Here is a 10,715-nt window from a genome sequence, read left to right on the forward strand (position 1 = left end):
CTCTTCATATAGATGGAAAGTGAGACTATGCAGGGGCCACCACCAGAGCAAAGACAATTAAAGCTCCAACTAAGATCAAGTTAGAGGTCAGATCAGCCTTCCCAATGCCTTAGCTTTCCTGTGAAAGAATCTCTCCCCTCCTGACATCCAACCAGTAAGAGGTCTTGCTCACAAGTCTACACGATCAGATCATTCCCTTTCTTGGTACTACATCTCAGAGTCCAAGAGACGGGTAAAAAATTGGCTTCCCTGACAATGAGAAGATTGTTCACAAGTTGTATGCCTTTCCCGCTGAACAAAAGTGTCCTCCAGAAAACCCAGGTATTTTTGGAGCATCATTCTGGCTGGGTGCCATGGAGTGACAAAGACCTATGACAGTCCTTTTCCTTGAGGAAGTTAAAATCTTGGGGAGATAAGCCTCCTGTGGTCCAATTTAACATCCCAGACTACCGAGTCTAAAAGCTTTTGTAAAGATACTCTAGGAAGCCATCAGTTTGGCCTGCCCACTGTCTAGCATCACCAACAGCACTGTTTTTACAGTTGGGGAACCCAATGACAACTGGGATAGAGTCACGGGCAAATACAAAATACAAAGAAATGGTTTAAGCTATGATGTGTGTTCCCAAGGAGCTTACCACCTGATCTGGAGATGGGAGGTATATGAGCAGTAAAAGGACACCCAGCAGTGTCATAAAATGGTACATGATTGTCCAATGTGTGGAGGCTGTGTCGATGCCACGAGTTAAGGGAATCAATCCTTCACAGAGGTGCAGGGACTTGATAGGACCGACAGGATTTTAACTTAGGGAGGACCTTCCTGGATCATGAATGGCCTAAGGTACAGGGCCAGGAGAGCAGCTTAGCTGGAGGAATATCATGTATGTTTTCCATACATGAATGGGAATAAGCTACACTGGGAAAGGAGGCTTGACAGCACTTGGTGATGTGGAAGGTTTCTGGTCTGGGTGACCCAGAAGAGAGGTCAAAGAAACGGCAGTTTAGGAGTTGCACAGAGTAAACTGCGAGAAGGCTAAAAACAGAGCCTTGGGGAATGTTTCCAGGGAGCGTGAGTGGAGTCGAGGACCTAAACTGCCAGTGATTTTCCAGCCTCGCTGCTGTTGGCACAGCTGTGGGCATCCTTCCAGCTCCCAGGTAGCCAGGCTAAGGTTCCAGTGGAGGCCTTCTTTTTACTGGCACCCTTTACTGTGACATTTATCATCACTGAAATGACTCAAGGAAAGACCCAAGGACGCATGGCCAACCAAGAAAGCCTATGGTCAGAAAACCAGTACTTCAGGAAAAGCTGGGTTCATTAATAGACCCAGCAAGTGGTCTCTTCCAGATAAATCCAACCTCATTCTGATTTAACAAGCCTCTGCTAAGCCTCTTTTCCATGCCAGCATGCTAGATCTTGAGGCAGTAAAAGAGAATTTTAAGACAAACACCTGAGAAAAAAATAATCCCAGGAGGCATGATTAAGTGCAAATAAGTGGAGTGAGAGTGTGACAGGTCAGCTGGACAGGATCAGTTGAAGAGTGCAAAGGATGTGGAAGCTGTAGGAGAAACAGCAAAGGCATGGTGTCTGGAATGAATCTAGTGTTTGTAAGGATATGTGAGGCTGAGGTGTACTGGTAAATTTGGATAGCGTAGGATTAGATTATTGAACCAAACAAAATTGAATGCTTCTGTATATCTGGAACTTTACTACAATCTTACTTATGGTCCCCATACCTTAAAAGTAGGTGGTTTTATTCCTATTTAACACATGTGCATGGCTAATACGTGTCAGAATTAGGATTCCAGCTTCTATCTGTCCAGTTCCAAAGCCCATGCTCTTTACACCACATTGGATGGAATTGGGGTCTGGGCTATAGATTCTGAGCGGTCCTAGGATGTTAGCTGGAGGTACTAGAAGAAGGCAGTGAGAGATGATTGATGTTAAGATAAAGGTGAAGGGAACTACAGCAGGAAGTCATTCAGATGTTTGGTGAGTTACTTAGAATTGGGGGTAGGGTGAGGGAACAAAAGCATGAAAGAAGATTAATAGCACTTTCTGATTTATAGAAGGGCTCTTTATTGAGTGCCTATGTGCAAGCACTGTTTTAGGCACTGGAGATATAACGGTGGGTAAAACAAGCCTTCCAGGCGCTGACCTAGCAGATGTAATATACCTTTAGGGTCTGAGGCCGTGTGTGATTCTTGTTTTATGCATTCAGCTTTCATTGCTGACATCAGAAACCTGGCCTCCTCAAAATAAGGCTCAGAATTTAGCGTGGTCAGCCCTCCCTGCCCCCCTGAGCAGAGGACATGTGTTCCTTGCTGTGGGACAATTAATCCTGTGTGGAAAAACCAGCACCCCAGTGACAGGCAGCAGACACCTCGGTTTCTGAAAATAACTAGAACAAAGCCTCCCTCCTCATCTGCAGCAGATTAAATCAGCATGAGAAGGTAAAGAAACTGCAGATTAATGGGGGAAAGTACGACCCCTAAAGATGAAGTTTTCTTGAAGGAGTGTGACTTGACTGTATCCTGCAGGGAGAGTAGGGAAGGAGACCCTATGGCCAAGGTGGAGAGGAATCCCTCCTTCCCCCAATTGTTCCGAGGCCAAAACACAGGAAGCCAATTGTTAAGGGAAGCCCTTTGAGTCCTCATTTGTTCCTCACTCAAGTTCTCAAGAGGAATGAAGGCTATTTAGTTTCCAGTTACAACAGTACTCAACTTAGTGCTGCCTCCTGCAGGAAGAGCTTGTTAAGACAAGGAACGAAGCATACTTCTCAGAAAGTGACTCCATTCCATTCAGTTAGGTGAAAGTGAAGCGTGCCATATGTGTTTGAGACCTGAGCACACTTATTATTTCGAGATCGTGCAACTAAGAATACTGAAGGAGAAGTTTTCCAGATAAGATGACTAGAGGCGTATTGCGGGCAGAATCTGGAAAGAGAACACTCCTGCGCTGCCCCCTGGTTTGGGACAAGCTAGTTAGAACCCTGCCTTCTCCCTCCAGCCAAACAGCCATGCGTGCAGCCATACTGCCCTCTGACCCTCAACTTACCACTTGCCAGCAGTAGCCAGGTGGCTCTACCCACCAATGAACTCCAGCTAGCATCAACATTTATCCTTGCGAGGCTCTTTTCAACTCACACTTCCACCATTAGGTTGTATTTAAACCTTTTCCTAGTCACCCTAACATAGGAAAAACAAGACTGCCTTCCAAAAAGACAGAACTCTGAACTGTTAAAAACTCCTTCCTTAGTCTCTATAGGATAGGTTCAGGTTTACATGGGAATCATGGCCATAAATGTAGATGTCACTCAGGTAATCCCCCAACTCCGGGGATGGTTTCAGCTTCTGAGCCGTTTAAGAACCAACCACCAAGAAGCCCATCCACATCTGTGTTTCCTAACTCCTGAGCTGAGCCTCTTAACTCAGACAATGGACATTTACAGTGTACTAGAAAGCTCTGATGTCCTAACTGGTGGCATTGACACCCAAATACTTTGTAAGTCTAATGTTCTTTTTGCCTTGTTCTTAGTCAACTGACTGACAAATTATGCTAGTGGTGCTGGTCTGATTTGGGGGGAAAAGTAGCATGACTTCATCCCTCCTTTCCCCTATAATGGCATCTAAACCAAATCAACTCTTTTGTGCTGCCCAGAGGCAAAAGAGATTTTTTGTGTGTGTGGGCACTGCGTAGTGTGTGTACCCTCTGGTCCACCACCTCTACCTATTCAACCCTAGTTTTGGGAGATCTCAAACCACAAAGGAACATTCTTTGCTACAGTCAGGATATGATTAAGTACCTCTGTTGACAAGAGGTCCTATTTAGCAACCCCACCGGAGAACCTTCAGCCACTGCCTCCTCTCTGTCTCCTGGAGACTCCAGTTCTTTCTTCCTTACGTCAGACTTGATAGCTTTCTTCATGTTCCTCCAGGGATGAGGATGGACCATCACAAGCAGAAGGATACTATCAGCCTAAAGGAGAGCTGTCCATCCTGACCTGTCAGATAGCTGGCCTGCCAGCACTAACATAGGTGCTACACAAAGTGTATGTGACCAGATGGGTATTTGGTCCTGGGGTGGGGTGGGTAGCAGAAGTCTGTGGCTTTTGGGTCTACATTATGAAAACTTAAATATCTGAATGAGTAACCATAAAGTTTATGGTTCAGTCAGAACCTTCCTTTTGTCAAGGACGTGAAAGACAATGACACTATCTCTTCCCAGGAGCCCATCTGTCCCCCAGTTGTCACGTCCTGCGTGGCAAGGGCAAATGGGACACGAGAGGGGCGACGCAGATTGAATAAAAAGAGACAGAGACAGAAGTAATATTTAAGTGCGAGACCAAGGGACTCAGCCTTCAGAGAGTCAGACGGAGCCACCGAATCGGGTCTACGTGTGGTTTTTATTGAGAAGTAAAACTGCTGTTGATCAGATTAGCATCCGTTTGAGGTCTGTGCCTCAAAGCCTTATCTATTAACATATCCATTATGTTCCAGCATATGCTATGCCTTCACATATCCACCACATAGCCCCAGGACACCTTGTTACTGTGTCCTCCCAGAGGAGATTAACTGTTAGCAGTTCCAACAGGTCCCAATACACCTTGAGACACTCCCTCAGAGAGATTACTGCCTCCGGTCATACCAAGGCTTTTCTCTCATAGCTAATGGGATTAGAGGCTAAATGCGGGGGGATGTGTTTATAGAATTCGGCTGTCAGGCAACACCCAGTAAAGGAAGCTCACTCTCAGATTTCCCCTACTTCAAATCTCCTCTGATAACTGCTGTCCTCTTGACCTTTCCCAGATGTCTGGGTTTCTTGTATTACACAGCTTCATTTATGCTCTGAGCTCCATCACTACATCTCATCCCTTTCAATTCCAACAGAACAACCATGTGCCTGGTCAGAACTTGATAAGACTAGAAGGAAAAAAAAATTTAACCTCACTCCTTCCCTGCATACCTTTCTGGACTCCACCACTTCACAGGGGCTATCACCAGAGAAACTCACCGTGGCCTAACTATCTTCATCACAAGCTCCCTAAGGAACTGTCAGAGGGCAGGGCACGTCTCCTTGCTTGGACGCATACCCCTTTAGCACTCAAAATGGGCCCTGAGCTTCTAACACTAGTTCGTCATCCTGCTACACCTGCAATTCTCAACTTTAGAGAGCATCAGAATCACCTGGAAAGCTGGTTAACACACAGATGCTGGGCCAGACCCCAGAGTTTCTGTCAGTGGGTCTGGAGTGGAGCGTGAGAATTTGCATTTCTAATAAGTTCCCAGGTGATTCTGATGCTGCTTGTCCTAGAACCACACTTTGAGAACTGCTGAGCTACATAATTTGAGGACATCAGCTTTACCAGTCCAAGCCTAGCAGAGCAAGCCTACATCCACTGCAGGGGCCAGAGTGGAGAACTGGCCAGTCGGGGCCCCTATGTCCTTGGGGAGGCAAAGATAACTTGTTTCCAAACTCCTCAGGCTCCAGAGGAGCCCCTTGCTGAAGCTTCTGGGCTGCCTTCTCCAGTGGGGTTGGTGGCCCTTTTGGCCTTGTAGTGAGACAAGCATCATTCATAGGAAAGATTGCAGTTCCATTCACTCAACAAATATTTCTTGAGTGCTTTCTATGTGCCAGGCACTGTTCTAGATGTCTGCGATGCATCAGTGAGCAAAACAGACAAAAATCCTTACCAAGATTACCCTTTTCAAATAAAAGGAAGAACAGAACTCTTTTAAATGTGTTTCGTAGGACTCAGATATCTGACTATTAGAAGTAATCAGGAGTGTTCAGTCAACTCAGTTTATAAGTGCTAGAGGTTAATGACCAGGAGCCCAGGCAGAGACTAAATGCTCCATTGAGATGAACCGCCACAATAACTTTTCATCTTTTTGACAATTATAACAAACATAAAGTGCTTCGTTTTGCTTTATAGGTGATAAAAACATGGAGGTTTGGAGTGGTATTGGGGTTGGGGGATAGGGGGAGCCCTAGAAGGCTAGAGTCCTGGGCATCTGACCTACTGACCATTTTTAGGAGAGGGCCCAGAAGCCTTTGGCGAAGGCTGGTACAGGGATGGGACAAACTTGTTTCCGTACAAATTCTCTCCCCTGGGTATTGAAAGCCTTCTACTAGGCAAGAATCCTCTATTTAAAGTACAAATACAAAACTTCTGAAAGGCTAACACTTTAATCTTTGCCAACGTAATGGATGTGAATCTTGGTCCACAATTCAAGTTGGCAAGAAATAGAACTATCTTTTTATAATCTAACATAATTTCTTAATATTCTCTTTACACCTCTTTTTATAATCCAACGTAAAGGTCTCTTGAACCTTGTTCCTTTGGGGGTGGTATATCTTACTTTAAGGTTCCTCTCTCCTCCAGGTGTGAGGGTGGAGACAGCTGGTCCTTGATGCTATCCGTCCACTTAGGCATCCACTGAGTCTTCCCTTGCCCCATCTGGTATTCAGTTATGGGCCCACATAGGTCAGCGAAGCTTTGGCCCTTCGGCTCCAGCAGCTCCCTGTTACTTTTGGTCCAGGTTTGAGGCCATGGGACTCATCCTGTCTTGTCTGTGCCATACCAGAGCACTAAAATCTCTGCAAGTCTCAGTCTACCCAGACTTACTACATAGCCATGTCCCAGCCCTTTCTCATCTCCTGGGTAATCTCTTTGTGTGGGGGTAAAAACATTTATCCCAAATATTTTAGTTATGTTCTGAGTCCTTTCTGTTCCTCTAAGAAACAGGTAATAGACTATTTCTTTTTCACCCTGCCGTATTTCTCCTTGAGGCAATGAAGCACAGTGCAACTCTGGTTGCACATTTAAACCACGAGGGGAGCTTTTTTAAGTTATCAATACCTGGATGCTTCCTTTATGGAGTCTGATTGTATTGGCCAAGAGGCATTGTCTTTTTTTTTTTTTTTAATCTCCCTAGGTGATTCTAATGTATAGCCAAGGTTGGGCACTGTGTGGGAAGGGAAGGGGAGGAGTGTGGCAAGAACACCGAAGAGGGAAAAGGAGAAGGGAAATCCATTCATATTTAGAATTATTCTGCTACATTAGCTAATAGTTAAGCAGGGTTAGTAATTGCCAGCTATACCCAAAGCCCTGTTGAAAGGGCACATTAGAGAAGCTAGTGGGAAGGGGAAAGAGAGAAATACTCTATTCCCTCAGACTAGCATCCTAGACATCACCTAGGAGCTTGTCAGAAATGCAAAAATCTCAGGCCCCAACCCAGACCTTGGCCGTCTGGGAAGTACTGCTCTGACCATTATTTTATTATCCTGGGAGGAGGCAGAAGGTCTGTAACTGGGTTTTTAAGTTATAGAGCTTTCTGGAAAGCTTCATTCATCTTTGAGGGAACAGCAAGAAAATATTCATGCAAGAAGTGAGTATGCCTTGGGGTGGAGAGACAAAATGGACACAGCTTTGGGTAAGTTTTTGGAATGAGAAATAATTGAGCAACAATTAGGACCCAGTTCACCCATGTCTCCATTTTCCTTTTAAATGAAAGAAAACCCTCAGTTCCTTAAGGATGTGGAACATTTTCTTCCTGCTCGAAAGATACAGCTGCCAGTTGCCTTGCTGGGGTGAAAATACAGACCCCATTCTCCTCTCATCCTCAATATTCGACTGTAACCAGTCAGCTTTCTGCCAAGCTGGGTAAGTTCTCTGCTGGGGCAGAGAGAGCTTCTAAGAATGCGTTTCTCCTGTTTGTCCATCCTAAACTTCCAACCCGGTGTTCTGTTCGTGATTTTAATTAACCTTATCCTGAGAAGGTGCCCCGTTTGGTGGATGCCTTGCTTTCCAATCCCAGAAATTAGGTCTGGTTCCACCTTAGCCTCACCCACTTTTACCCACAGGTAATTTGGCTGCAGGAGAGAGGAAGAGAATTCTCCTAAAATCTTGCAACTGAAATATTCTCTTCTTTCCTCAACCTCTCACCATCCCAGTCCCTGCCTTCTCATCTGGACTTCTGGTAGCTGCTGCATGCTTGTTTTTCCTGTCCCTCTGCTTTTTCATGTGCCATGGTTAATCATCTGAACTGCTTTCTCATTATCGTCTTTGAGTGCCTTTTATCCTAGCCCTTTTACCTGCCTGGCAAAACTGAAAATTCAGATAAATGTTTCCATTCATCATCACTATTATACTTATGTAGCTTAGTGCTGTTGGAGGGAAGCATGGAAGATACAAATTAGAGCCACAACAAATGTGCAGTCTCAGAGCTCAGCCGGGCCTTCCCTGCTGACCAGTGTTTTCCCTTGGTTTCCTGTCCCCTTTCATAATTACAAATGACATCCTCATACCATCCTTCTTTCCTCCAGTCTCAGGAGATCATTAGATTTTTCTCCTTGTCGTCAAATCTAACTTCTCTATCTCTGCCAGTTGACTCAGCCCTTCGACCCTTTTTCTTTAGAAAGCTGCTCCATCAACCACCATCTCCCCTATATTTTCAACCTCTGACTCCCGATTGATGAATAAAACTATTTCATCAGCCTATTACCCAACCCTGCATTTCCTTCCAGTTACCATCCAATTGCTCTCTTCTTCAGAGCCAAAAGAGCCAAACATTTGTTTAGGGGCTATTTCACATGCTGAAACAGTGCAGAGAATCATGCAATAAACAAGCAAATTTAACAAATGTCAACATTTTGCCATACTGACTCATGTTTCTTTTTCTTCCTTTTTTTTTTAAATTGGGGAATTGGTGTGTGTGTGTGTGTGGGGGGGAAGAGTGTTGGGGAATTGGGGAAGGGGACCAGCAAGTTGTTGTTCTTCAGTCTTTGTTGTGGAGGGCGCCAGTTGCCATCTGGCTGCCTGTGTCGGCAGCTCGTGGCCTCTAAGCTCAAGGTGCTGTGTTACAATCTTAGTTGCGGGTGGGCGTAGCCACCATCCCATGCAGGAGTCGAACCAGCAGCCTAGTTGTTAAGAGTGCACGCTCTATCCACTGAGCCATCCAGGCGGCAGCTCAGCTCAAGGTGCCGAGTTCAGTCTTAGTTGTGGGTGGGCATAACCCACCATCGATCAGGCAACCTTTTTGTTAGGACATGTGCTGTCACCAGCTGAACCATCCTGCCACTTGTTGGCAGCACAGCAGCAGCTCAGCTCAGGCGCAGCATCACTGGTCCATGTGGGAATGGAACTGGTGGCCCTGTTGCTCAGAGCTTGTGCTCTTGAGCAAGCTCTTAATCAACTGAGACACTCAGCCGGCCCAACTCATGTTTCTTCTTGATTGAATAATTTATTTACAGAAATAAAATGCCTCAGGAAAAAACTGGAAAGATTTGTCTACACAACTATTTCTACTTCCATCCCTCCACTCAATCCACTGCAATGTGGATTCTGCCCCCACCACTCTACTATTCTACTGAAACCATTCATGACATATTTAAAATGAATCATTCATGACCTTCATTTAAAATGTACATGCTGCCCAGGGTTCAATCCCCAGACCACTGCCCTTTGAAAACAATGCTACATCATTGTTTTTCAAATTGCTGAGGTCATCAAATCAATTTGGCGTGTCACTACTGGCATTTAAAAAAAAGATATAATACAAAGTGCAGATTGTTTCATGAATCTTTTATTTCGATTGTAAATAATATAATGTGTATACTGAATCACATTGCAAAATATATTTCTTATGTGAGTTGTGGTCAAAACATTTAAAAGACATTTTGTTTTAAATTAGTTGTCTTCAAAATTTTGTTTGCATTAAGTTTGTAAGTTTAATTAGCTGCGGAGGGTTTCAGGTAGATTGTAAACATCAGCATTGTTAAATATAACTAAAAAAAATATATTCCACTGTAGTGATTTGATACCTGCCATTAACCATTCAAAAAATACATGAAATGATTCCAAATTTTATATCATCTCATTTTCTCTTTAAGCTCAGAATTCCATTCTCCTTCCCTCATTAAGATAAAATGTTATGTACACATATAACATATAGGCAATACATAGTTGTATCTATTTTATACTAGAAAGTCTATTTCTCTGCAATGAAAATATGTATAAAAGTTGAAATTAAAATTTTTAATACTTCCTATGACCATAAGACTCTAGTGTTAAAATGTTTCTTCTTGATTGCATTATCAATTTAGTATACAAGTGATCAAATAAATATATTATACATTTGGATAATTAAACAATAAACTTTTATTGGAGATGCAACTCTAATGAGACTAAAAATTTATTTTTTCAGTTAATCCATCTAGTCATGCATGAATATCACTATTGCTAGAATGAAACAGGTTCAGCATCAAGTCTATTCCTATTTTTTATTTTTATAGATGTTAAGAGCTGACAATCTTTGTTTACATAAATAAGCAGATTCCCATCTAGGATTTATTGAATCAATTGAACTCAACTCTTCGAACTCCTTCAAAGTTATATGCCAAATTACATGTTGATCTACCACCAAGTCACTAAGTTCATCCCACACACTGGAGGGGAGGGGAATTAAAGCTCTACCTCCTGGAGAAAAGAGTGTCAAAGATTTTGTGGCCATTATGTTAAAACCACCACTATAACATAAATAATTGGAGGAGATACTTTGAGTCTGTGCAAGTATCCTGCTTCTTCTTAAAGTTTCACCCACTACTTTTAGCATTTATCTTCAACTATTTTAAAAATAATGTCAGCTGGTAACTCGTCCTTCAATTTTGTTGAAAACAAATAATTGAGAACCAACTGGGAAATCAAAATATCTACATA

Source organism: Hipposideros armiger, unplaced genomic scaffold (genome assembly GCF_001890085.2).
Source record: "Hipposideros armiger isolate ML-2016 unplaced genomic scaffold, ASM189008v1 scaffold_384, whole genome shotgun sequence".
NCBI classification, from domain to species: Eukaryota; Metazoa; Chordata; class Mammalia; order Chiroptera; family Hipposideridae; genus Hipposideros; species Hipposideros armiger.